The 11,733-nt window shown below is 43.7% G+C and overlaps 1 long non-coding RNA gene across 1 annotated transcript; it reads left to right on the top strand.

Moving 5' to 3' along the window:
• The first annotated feature begins 358 nt into the window (after positions 1-358).
• LOC134482741 (uncharacterized) lies at positions 359-9,559 on the top strand. The gene is made up of 2 exons (XR_015645615.1): positions 359-445; positions 8,713-9,559. It is a non-coding gene; the product is annotated as an uncharacterized LOC134482741 (long non-coding RNA).
• Positions 9,560-11,733: the final 2,174 nt, after the last annotated feature.

Here is an 11,733-nt window from a genome sequence, read left to right as displayed (position 1 = left end):
ATTTAATTAACGGTGTGAGAAATGAACATAGAACCTGTGTGGTTGACTGAAGGACCCAACAAAACATTATCTGTAAGGTAGGCTCGCAAGATGGTAGAGCGGAAGGGGAAGGGCCTGCTCTCTGGGAAGTCTGAGGCAGGATCGCGAGTGGGCTGGGAAAGAGATGCCTCCAGGTGAGATGGGTACACAATGCCACAGTAAATTGATTTGTATTTCTCAAGTACTGTGGCGACCTTGTATTTCTTGAGAGGACAGGAGCAAAATCCTGTGTTCAATGAACCAGTAAGCTAGACTGGAAAATTTCTGTGGGTAGGCATAGTGCGCATGTGCATGAGTGGCCAATGAACAATACCCGCCCCCCTCTCTCGGATTTAGCCACGCCCTTCATTCGTTACTGTGGGGATTTTCGGAACAGAGGTTGTGGCAGTTTCAGCATCAAATACCTGTGAGTATGAAGGGAGCCCAGGGAGTTTGAAACCGCCCATATCTGCTCTCAGGAATGTGGGAAAAATAAGAGAATTGGGATTGGCTTGGTAGCGCTCTTTTGTGAGTCTTATCTTGAGTTCCCTTGGGATGGAGCCCAATTAGGTCTGCTTCTTTTCAGGAATCTTAGGGAAGTTGACCTGTTTACTCCCCACTGTCTTTATGGCTCCTTTCTCCAACTGCCACTTGGGTCCTCTCTGACCTCTCATTTGCTGCATCAGCACATCAAGGTCTCCTGACTTGGCACCTCCCTCAGCTATGCTGAACATCCACAGACTACATACTGAGCAGGATTTGGGAGTACAGCTACTAACACCAAAAATTATGTAACCCTACGCGTTCCCTTCTTAGAGCACACAGTAGAAAAAATAGACCGATAAAGTGAACAAAAATATAAACACTATGCCTGATAATGGCTGCCAAGCAGAGAGTCTGAACATTACATGATCTAAACTCAGCCCCACCCTAAAATTAGAGTCCATGTCTGGGCTGCAGGGACAGAAAGCTCCTGTTCAACAGGGGAGACTGAGGGATTAGAAGACAGAGGTCTCTGTGGAAAGTGATATGTGACCAGCCAGGGCTTGTGGTATACTGGAAACATGACAGAGGCTGAGGGAATGGGAGCTCAAGCCCCACCGTCCTAGCCAATATCTAAAGACTATGCTGTGACCTTAACCTGAGAGAAGACGATCTGTTCTGCCTCTTAAAGGTGAGTTTGTAGCAGGTTTTCTTCCTGACCAGAGAGGTGAGATGACTGCATGAGCAGCTCCTTATAAGAGAAGGCTTGACTTCCCAGTAGAAAACAAGGCACTCTGTGGGCATGCCCCAAGGGAAAGTGGTGAGAGCCACAATCAGCATTTTTGATCTTTGCAAATTTGCCTAAGTGGACATTGAAAGAAGAAACCTTTGTTCCAGCAACAAGTGTTAAGTTCCCTGGGGACCGCACAGCTCTGTCTGTTTCAAGACCCAACCCAGCTATCCAGAAGCTTCACCCTGGGACTGTACCTTAGCACCCAACTCAGGACCACTTTATCTCACCTCGAGAGACAAATCTTAGGACTTAATACTTAGTCCCATCTACCCCAAGATCGACCTGATCTTACAGCAGTGAATTTCAGGCTCCAGGACACACCAAGAACGCACACTGTAATATTTTTGGGCTGCCTGCAGAACTGAGCAGAGGTTTCTGTGGGCTTGAGATTGGAAGTCTTAGGTCCAAGAGTTGGTTCCAGTTCTCCTCAGTTTGTAGGTAGCTGATTCCTCTTGGTGTTCTGTGGTTTCTCCCTGCACCCTTTAAGTGTCTGTGGCTCTAGGGTTCCCTTCATAGGACCCCAAAGACATTACAACAGAGCCCACCTTTCAGGCTTCCTTGAATCACTCACCTTGAAGGCACTGTCTTTAAGTGTCACCTGCTGAGTGTCAGGGACTTCATCCTTCACCATATGAAGTGGGGTGTATCTTGTCCAAGCTAAGGCACTCAAGAGAGAATCGTAGGGTCAGGGCAAACCTGACAGAAATTTCTCACAGAGCCCCATTCTAATTGGACCAGACTTTGTAAATGTGTCCCAGGTCTTTTTGGCACTGCTATCCAGCATTGTTCTCATGATATGACTTTGTCATTTATGGGGAGAAATTGCACAAAAGGCATCCCATGAGAAAGGAAGAACAAGGCAGTCAACTTGTAGATGGAATCCTATTATAAATGGCAGAGACCCGAAGGAATCTGCTAAAGTTTAGCATTGAACAGTGAGTTATACCAGACCAATGAATATGAGCTCTGTCAGCAGAAATAAAGCATTTCTATATCTTAGCAGTAAACAAAACAATAGTTGGGAAAATTTCTATGTCATACACCATCTTTAATAAAAATCAAAAATATTTTCAAATTACTTTGAGCAAGCATATACTAAAATTTAACTATAGCTTCTATTATTGTTTGAAATCTAGGAAGTAAGTAAATTTCATCAAAACATTACAGAGATTTTCATACTCAACAGAATACATTTAGAAATTAACAGTTTATAACTCATAGGTTTTCATTACTCAGTATATAACTCAGAGGTTTTCAAACTCATATCGTGGATTCTCTTTACCAATCAGAGTTTAGAAGTGCAGATAATGCTGTCTCCAGGTAGTCACACATACTCTGTGAGAAGATTTAGAGAGTTAATTCCCTAACAGGAGGGTCCGCATCCCAATCTGGAGACAGAATTCCCTTCAAGAGGGTCTAAATCACCTGCAGGTATGAGTAGCCCCCTCAGAGGAAGGACTGAATCTTCTGTAGGCGAGAATGACAAAAATGAGAGGATCCATAGGAGGAGGGACTTAATTTCTTCTCTGATGAGACTGGAGCACCAGCAGGAATTTGACTCTGTAGTCTGAGAGATTATTTTCATCATGATGTTCTGAGTTCCCTGAATCCACAGCTGGAACACTGAGCCACCACCAGGAACACTGCACCTGGACCAGTTGTCTAAGGGAATTAAATACGAATTTCACTTCTTTGGCTATTAAAATCCCACCATGCTCTAGCTTCCTTCCAACATCCACCCTTCATTCCCCACCATCTCAGCTTCTCAATAAATCCTTCCTCTCCTTGATTTTCCAAACCACCTATGTCTTATAATCACCTACACACACACACACACACACACACACACACACACACACACACACACACACACAGACACATACACCTGGCTTTGAAGGGATCAGATTATGTTTTTTAAGGCTGAACTGTTTCTATGGCTTTCTCTGTAAACTCTGCTTCCCAGCTACTTTCCATGGTACCTTCCTGACCAAAGGTTAAAGAGTCCAGAGTGTAAAGCTTGCACCCCTGGTAGTCCTCAGGTCTGGTGCTGATGGGCTCAGAGCCATGGGGTGTGTGATTAGCCGGCCAGGCCTTGCTGAGGCTGACTTGTCTTGTCTCTGCAGTATGTGCCCACAAAACCGGAAGAGGGTAAGATATTCTAGATGTTGAGTTGCAGATGACTGTGAGCTGACTTAGAGTTGTTGGAAAACAAGTGAAAGTCCTCTGCAAAGGCAACCAGTGCTCTCAAACCCTGAGCGATTTCTCTAGTTCTTGCTCTGAAGGTTTTCTGATGTCCTGTTGATTACTGTCTGCTCCACCAGCCTGTTCCACAGGAACCAGTCTTATGATTGTGTAGCATCACAACACCAAAAATAGTTTAATCTCTTACTGGATGCCCTTAATGATTTTTACAAATGGTAAAAATTGACTATATTTGTTTTTGGATATTGACAGTGCCTCTGGAACTAAACTCAATCAGCTAGTTCCTTTCACTTCTATCCATCTCACAAACTCACACAGTATATTCTTTTCTGTCCTCAGTGTACCATGTATTGCTGTAAGCACCAGCATTGTTAAGGCAAGCAAAAAGAGATTTATAAAACCTTCAGAATTTGAAATTTACATTCACTCATAGCTTGTGCTACACATCATTAATCCCACCTTTCAGGAGAGAGAAGGTCTCTATACTGTCCAAACTTCCCTTGTCTACAGGGTGAGTTTTAGGACAGCTTCAGTTTGTGGTGACACTCTGTCTCAAATTAACCAAACAACAACAACCCAACCACACTCACACACAAACACATGAATGGAACACACACACACACACACACACACACACACACACACAGAGAGAGAGAGAGAGAGAGACAGAGAGAGAGAGAGACAGAGAGAGCACTGTCCAGTTGCTACCCTTCTCATTCCTAAAGTGACCTTTCAGTGTAATTGTATTTTAACCTCAACTTCCTCAGTCCTTCCAGTGTGGAGGCTTCTGTTAAACCTGCACCAATTGGCAACTGACAGCAGACCAGTTTCTGCTTCCTGGTGGGGAAATTGGGTGGTGTTGTTTTGTTATTCTGTACTCCCTTAGCCGACCTCCCTAGGCCCTGAGAAGATTCCATTCGCTTCCTTCAGACGACTTTAGTGTTTTTAAGTCATACTCAACAAAGTAAGAAACCATTTGTTCTGACTGCAGTATTTAGGATCATGTTGAATAGGTACCAGCAGAATGTACGCTGTTTAAGAAGTAGGTCTGTGGGTTAGGATTAGCTGTAATTTTATCTGCTGAGTGAGTGAGTGTTTGCTTCATGTCCTTGCCCCTTTTGCCTTCTGTGGTATTTTTATTCCTATAGACTAAAGGGTTTTAGTTTGTGTTGGCTCCTTCTGCGATTTCAGTGTCCAATACCTCTAGACCTATACTGTAAGTGTGACCAGATTAACAGGGCTGTTGATTTTCCATGGAGATGCTTGTTTACATTTTTACTTAATCCACATCTTATGTGCAAGAGGAGGGAGAGCAGCTTGCTGGCTCTGCATCAGCACACAGTGACCCAGAGTGAAGGTTCTCTCTGTTACTGATTCGAATTCCTGAATCACCATAACATTTTGCATGAGCTATCCTCCACTGTCTCGGGCATTTGAGTACTCCTTTCCCACTTGGTGACTCTGTTTGGGAAGATCCAGGAGGTGTGCCCTTGCTGGAGAAAGAATGTCAGCGGGGCTGGGCTTCGAGGTTTCAGTGCTGTGCACCACTCCCTGTGCACTCTCTGCTTTGTACTTGTGATTCTAGATGTCATACCTCAGCCTCCTCCTCCTTCCGCCATGCCCTGTAGTCATGGAACTTAACCTCTGCTAACACATGTTCTCTGAAATAGAATCACTAATGTCCTACTTGTTTTATAGTTTGCTGTGCTCATGGCATTTCTGTCACAGAAATACAAAGGTAACAAATGCAGAAGGTGACATAATGGAGTGGACTCTTGCTGTGTGACACCTCACGATGCCAGGTTGTTTCTTGTTTTGGGAAATATGTAAGAATTCCAGTGCTCTAAGAAGAGTTTAATGGGCTATACTGGCAGGCACTTGGGAGTCAGGAGTGCCAAGAGGTATTCAGACTGTGGAAGCCCAGGAGAAGGGGATTCAGGAGGAAAAAATGTTTGTAACTGGTCTAGGATAATTCCTACAAAGCTTTTACAAAAATGTGGCTTCCTTTCTGCCCACATCCTAAAAACTTATCTGAGGCTAAATTTAAAAGTAATAAACAAATTTCTTTGATGAAAATTTGAAGAGGGCCCAGTATGGCCTCGGTCTTACTGTGGTTATAAGTCTTCAATGAAAAAGAACAAATGGGGCAAAAAGAAATACAAAATGTAGAGTTTGGAAAGAAAAAGACACTGGGAAGATTAATATTATAGCCAATGCCTATACCAGAAGAGAGCCTGAAATTGCTTGGAGATTAGCACCTTAATAAGAGGCCATGTCTCCTCAGGTGAAGACATCACTCAACTAACTTAGTAATCTGTGGTAGAAAATGACTTACTTAGAGTTTTCCTGCTATTAACAGACACCATGACCAAAGCAACTCTTATAAGAAGAACATTTATTTGGGTTTGCCTTCAAGTTCAGCAGTTTGGTTCATTATCATCAAGGTAGGGGCATGGTAGCATCTAGGCAGACATGTTGCAGGAGGATCTGGGAGTTCTACATCATCATCTGAAGGTTGCTACTAGAAAACTGATTTTCATGCAGCTAGGACAAGAAACATAAGGGTCACATCTACAGTGACACACTTCTTCCATCAAGGCTACACCTATCCAATGAGGGCACATCTTTAAATAGCCCCACTCCCTGGGCTGAGCATATTTAAATCACCGCATGAACATTAGGTATTTTCAGTTCCTGGTATAACTTTTGATCAGAAGCTGCTGCTACTGTGGTTCATGGGGCCCAGGTCTTTGTAGAAATCAAGCATCTTCTCATGTACTCTCATCAGTCACTGGAAGTAAGGAAGCTCAAGAAAGGACTGCTGTGTGGACTGAGACAGCTGAGCAAGTCTGCTTTGGGAAGGTGTGTCAATTTTTATCTCTACATAGAGACAGTATGAGGTTTACCTGACCTTACCTGGACAGTTTTCATGTTTGGAACCCCTGGACCCTATTCATTGTCCGGTAGGAAAGTGTCATTTTGCACTCAATGTCAACTTGTGCCTATCATGTACCCAATGTTGATAGATGACTTAAGAATGTAGGTTTGAAAGGTGTCCAATTCTAATCTGGGAAGGAGAACAGCAGGCCTGAGAGGAACAGGCCTCATGTGCAGAGGGAGGTCCATCTGTACATGGTTGGGAGAAGTTCAGAGAAGGTTAGTCAAACCTGTGTATCCAGGAGAGCTCAGTTAACTGTGGAAACAATAAGAGTAAAGGTAACTTCGAACTTGGAGAAAGAGAAGGTTTGTTGCAACTGTTTGTGGACTGTGCTTCAGAGATGATGAGACATAGAGAAGCTCTGTCTTGGGTTCATGGCACTAAGCATGCTAGCTGAGCACTTCATATCTTAAGTTGGTATGATTTTAGGGGTCTTACACAAAGGTTATCACCTTATCTACGAAGAGCATCTTGCTTTACTTCTAGCAGTCACATGAATTTAAATTTCCTACTTGTTTGTGTTCTTTCTTTCTTTTTTTTTTAACTTGAGTATTTCTTATATACATTTCAAGGGTTATTCCCTTTCCTGGTTTCCGTGCAAACATCCCCCTAATCCCTCCCCCTCCCCTTCTTTATGGGTGTTCCCCTCCCCATCCTCCCCCCATTGCCGCCCTTAAAAACTCACTGATTAGTTTTAGCTGAGTCTCCTGGGAGACTTTGCTCTTAAGTGCTGTAAATTTAAAATATTTGGTGATTAACATAAATAACTATACATAGGTCAATACAGGGCCCACACTGACATCACCTTGCTATCTGGAGCTGTTAACTCCTGGGCCAAGGTTCTCAAATGTCTCTGCCTCAGAAAGAAATGTGGTAGTTTGATTTCATAATCTACCTACATTCCTTCTGTCACCCAGGATATCTGCTAGAATGAGAGGATTCTGTCCCATGCAGGACAATCTAGATACTGTTTCCCCAGCAGGAATGAAAGGACCACTTCCTGCCTCTCAGGGGAAGTCCCTGGTGTTCACTGTAATGTCACCCAATAGTCCCACCTTGAATCTGCTGTTCCACTTGAGCCTGGAGCCTCCCTTTTATTCTGGGAGATAAACAGGTATCTCCAGCTAGGAACAGTGGTCCAAACATGAGATTTCGTGAGGGCAGTGAGAGTGGTGTATACACATTGAGGGTTTCAGATTGAATGATACTGAACTTAATGTACTTCCTATTAGAGTCATCTGTGAGTGACGTGTGAGCTTTGTATTAAAATTTACCTTTAGGCCCAAGAATTCATGATATGTCAATGCCCTACTTGCTTTTGAAGATATCCAAGGAACTGCATATAAAAGAGAAAATACAGATCAGAAAGTGTTCCTAGGTGTACAGCACTTGTTTACATGTGCAAGTCCTAGTGCCCAACTCCAAGAGCACACATTATGCCTTAGAAATAGATGATAAGCACTCTCTCTCTCTCTCTTTCTGTGTGTGTGTGTGTGTGTGTGTGTGTGTGTGTGTGTGTGTGTGTGTGCTTTTATGTGTATGTGAGAACCTGAAGGTGAGCTCAGGGTCTGCATGGCCCACTTGGGACAAGGATCCCACATTGTTTGACTCACATGAAGACAAGTATAATGTTGTTGGTGTGACCAGCATATAAACATTGGGACACGAGAGAACTATTTACAAAGCCAACAGTTTTGATTGATTTATGTGAATTGGGGCAGATTTGAGAGCACACTTAAGAGTTTTAAACTGTGTTTGAAAAAATTAAACAGTATTCTTGGAATAAATTCTTTGGAGTAGACCACCGAAGGCCAAATTTTATCTGATTGTTGGTGAGCACCTGTGGGTTTTTGTGTTCCTTATGTAGTGTCCCTTGGGTTTTGGTCAGACAATGTAAACCTTATCATTTTCACTTTTTTTAACATCTCAAATGATAGCCCACTTTCCAGGTGCCACTCCACAAACTCCCACTCCTACATCTTCAATCTCATCAGTCCATCTTGCCACTATGATGGTGCACCTAAACCCACCACCATTTCCAAACCCACCATTCCAGCATCCTCCTATATTGGGGCATCACATCTCCACAGGACCAAGGGATTTTCATCCTATTGGTTTCAGATAATGCCATCCTCTGAGATATAGATATAGATATATATAGATATATAGATATAGATATAGATATATATCACATCCCTGTACACCCCTTGGTTGGTGGTCTATTTACTGGAAGCACTGTGTGGTCCAGCCAGCATATGTTGTTCTTCCTATATTGCAGGACCTCCTCTGTCACAGGACATCCACTGTTTAAGCACCACCACTACCTCAGGAAGTCCACTGTCTGTGTGTCAACTCCACTGTTACAGGACTTCAAGTTTCTCAGCATCTCAACTATCACAGGATTTCTACTGTGCAGGAGCTCAAGTGTCTTACAACGTCCAATGTCATAGGACCATCAATGTCACAAGAACTCCTCTGTCCAAGGAACTGCACAGTCCACACAACACTATGATTGCAGGACATTCACTGTGGAAACACCTCCACTATTGCAGGGCCTCCACTGTCCATACATCAACTCCACTGTCGCAGATCCCCCATTACTGCAGACCTCCACTGTCACAGGACCTCCACTGTAGGAGCACTACAACTGTCGCAGGATCTCCAGTGTCTTATAACCTGCTCTATCCCAGGACTTCCACTGTTGTAGCATTACCATGGTCACAGCAACTACACTGTTTCAGGACATCAAGTGAAGCTGGACCTCCAATGATGCTCCAACTTCTCTGTCACAGGATCTCTACAGTTACAGGAATACTCCTGTATCAGCAATTCCAATTGCTGGACCTCAGTTGTCACATGACCTCCACTGTAGCCGAACCTTCAATTTTGCAGCACCTCCACTAGAGGTAGAATGACCTCCCCTATCACAGTGCCTCCACTTTCAAAGGACCTTCACTGTCACAGAACCTGCACAATTTCAGTGCCTCCGCTGTTGCAGGACCTACGTTTTCACAGGATCTGCACTGTTGCAACAACTCTAATTGCACTTTTACAAAGGCATTACTGGTTATTAGATTTGAGGCTGAATGGAATGTGATGTTACTTTCGTAAACATAAGAATTTGTTCTGTGCGTCTTGTGATTAATGGCCACTTGTGCTAGGACCAGTAACTTATGGAAAGATTCCATGAGGTCATAGCACTCTCCACCTCACCTTGTGGAAACTGGTGTTTTTAGAGTGTGATAAACTTCAGGTGAAGGGATGCAGTCAGCAAGACCACGCTCTAGAGTGGGATACACAGCAGTCATATTGAGTCCTTGCTGGGAAGAAAAGAAATCCAGAAGAGGGAGGAGGCTTAGGTTAGAGGAAGAATCATAAAATATTTAGAGAATATAAAAAGGTAAGAATTATGGGGAACTGGAAAACAGAGCCAGAGGAAGAATGAGCACAGAGCAAACTGGGATGGACAAAGCACAAATGTACCTGGGTTGTGCCTTCTGCATGTTCTCTGGACGATCGCCTTGTGCCTCATTTCTGGGAGAACACTCTCTTCTCCCCATATAAAGTTTCTTTCTTGAAAGAAAGCAGCAACACAACTTCATCAGTGAATTTCCCCATTGAAATTTGTTCATTCTTTCAAAGCCTCTGGGAAGGCCCTAGCTGGGGAAAGTCCTCTCTGCTGAGAAACAGCAGGAAAGTAGGTTGTCCTCTGTGTTCTCATTGCGACTGCTCTTCTAAGTGTGGTTGATTGTTGATTGAAGACACAGGGCACTTCTAGCATGTATGTATGCTTTATTCAGTGTGGGTGGCATTGGGAGTATCCTGAAAAGAAGGGTAGGCGCCTCTGCCTCTTTGACTAGGAGTATGATCAAAGTCAGACACTCGACCATTGGAAGATGAGACCAATGTGTCTACGGTGTACTCACTTCTATTCCTCTTTAGTCCTAGAGGGAAATAAGTGCCGTCAGTGAGGGTAGGGAATGGGGCCCTAACTGGACAAACTTACTGAGCCTGGGTTATGCAGCCATGCCGGTGAATAGCTTCCCCTTACATTAAGTAATAAGATGCCATGCTCTGGTTGTACCTTCCCTGATACAGTGAATCTATAATCTCTTGGCCTCAAAACCCAATATATTACATTGCTTTCACAAGTGGAGTATCTGGCATGAGAGGGATCATTTCCTCATAGGGATTTGGGAACCACTTACAGTCTTCATTGAGCATGGATGTGTCATCACCTATGTGACTGTTAGCCCATATCTGTGATTCACTGTCATTAGGAGGCTAAGCTGCCTCTTCTGATACCCCACAGTGGGCCGGATAAATACCACTCACAACCTGTCTCCTCAGCTCTTGTATGACAAAATGTAACCCTACTCCTAAGTCCATATGTTGGGGGGGTTGTTTTTTTTGTTTTGTTTTGTTTTGTTTTGTTTTTGGAACATCCTAACGTTTTCCTAGGAAGAGATCAGGTGCACCATTAGGATAAGCACCATGCTGCCAGTTCAGCATTTGCCCAAGTTTGACTTGCCTTGAAGGCCAAAGTTGATGATTTTGACTTTTCCATTCTTCTCTAACAGAATATAATCTGGTTTCAGGTCACTGTGTACTTTTACAGTGCCCATAGCCGTAGATCAAGCCTGCTAATATTTACCCAAATATTTCCTTGACCCTGTACTCCTCTAAGGGGAAAGACCTTCAAATGTATTTGTAAAGCTGTAAAATTTCAACCAGTTTCATGATAAGTTATTAGACTTGTCTCAGACTCAATTGGAGAAGCAAGATGATGTTGGGGTTGATGAAAATCTTCATTATATTTGCCATGGTCATGTTTGGCTGGCACCATTGCTTCTTCTTTGCATGCACTTTGATAACCCCCGTAGCAGAACTTCCACTGTCCCAGTACCTGCACTATCCCAAGACCTCCACTCTCACCGGACCAATATTGCAGTAGGACTTCTGCGGTCAGGCAACTCCACTGTCTCAGACCCTCCAAATTGCAAGACCTTTACGGACACTGGAAGTTACTGTCCCTAAACTTCCACTGTTGGAATACCTCAGCTATAACAAGGACCCCTACCATTGCAGAACCCCCTTGTCATAGCACCTCTACAATTACAAAGAAGTCCACTGTCAAAGGACATCCGGTGTCTCAGCCCCTCCACTGTTGCAGGATCTCTACTGTCTCAGGATCACTACTGTTGCAGGACCTCCCCTCTCTCAGCAACTCCAATTTGCAGGAGCTCTCCTATCAGAGGATATCTACATTTGCTGTACTTCTAGTGTCACAGCACCTCAA

The sequence above is a fragment of the Rattus norvegicus genome, chromosome 1 (assembly GCF_021556685.1).
Source record: "Rattus norvegicus strain SHRSP/BbbUtx chromosome 1, alternate assembly SHRSP_T2T, whole genome shotgun sequence".
In the NCBI taxonomy this organism is placed as follows: Eukaryota; Metazoa; Chordata; class Mammalia; order Rodentia; family Muridae; genus Rattus; species Rattus norvegicus.
Note: the sequence above shows the minus strand (reverse complement) of the source record. Positions and strands in the feature narration are given on the sequence as shown.